Source organism: Pediculus humanus, genomic scaffold (assembly GCF_000006295.1).
Source record: "Pediculus humanus corporis 1103172107659 genomic scaffold, whole genome shotgun sequence".
In the NCBI taxonomy this organism is placed as follows: domain Eukaryota; kingdom Metazoa; phylum Arthropoda; class Insecta; order Psocodea; family Pediculidae; genus Pediculus; species Pediculus humanus.
Window position 1 is genome coordinate 6,133 of NW_002987268.1, and position 994 is coordinate 7,126.

Consider the following 994-nt stretch of genomic DNA (forward strand, 5'->3'; position numbering starts at 1 on the left):
CGTTCTTAGTGCCCTTTTTTCACACAAATCTTCAATCCATATGGTAAGTGTATTTAGTAGTATTATTATTATTATTTCCATCGTGACGTAACAATTTAAATATTATTATTATTATTATTTTCATTCGTCGACTGCGAAATATTTATATTTGGCTAATAATATTTAATACAAGCTCAAAATTATTATTATTATTATTTTTTCGTTTTGTTTTCACAATCGTTAGAGGGAAGACTGGATATTTTTTATCAAATGTGTTCATGCATGTTACGTCACGATGGAAATTTTTTTTCCTTTTTTCCTTTTTTTTGGCTTTTTTTTTTTTTTTGCTTTTTTGTTAACAGATTTCAAAATATTATCAAATTATCTCTTTTTTTTATATAATCTTATAATAATATATATATTGATATATATATATATATATATATATATATATTTAAAACAGTGTGTATCAAAAATATGTAACGAAAAACTGTATAAGCTAAAAATGGGTGAAGGCAAGACTCAATTTTTTTTTTAACATTAATTTTCATTTCATTTCGTTTCGTTTCATTCCATCGTTAGTCGGACTTGAACGTATTATAAAAAAAAAAAAAAAACAGTTGGAAAATTATTAAAAAATTTTCCTTTCTTTTTTTTTTTTTTTAAAAACAATTTTAAGTACAATTTTCCAACTTTTCCGGTAAAATTTTCTCGAGTTAAAAGTGTACGTTCGTTGGGTTTCAATTTCAATTTCCATACTTTTTCACTTATAAAATAAAAAACTTTTCCTTTTTCTTTTTCTCGATGAAAAAAAAAAAAAATGGCATTTTCACACGATGTCTGTTTAATTATTTGTCGTAGGCTTCTTGTTTTAGAGCACCTTTCACATCCAAAAAACAAAAAAATGATTCCGACTCGTTGTCATTCATTATATAAATTTCCTTCTTTTACCTCCTAAAAAATGTCAAAAATATTTTTAAAAAAAATTTGTAATTGTCGGAATTCCATAAACAAA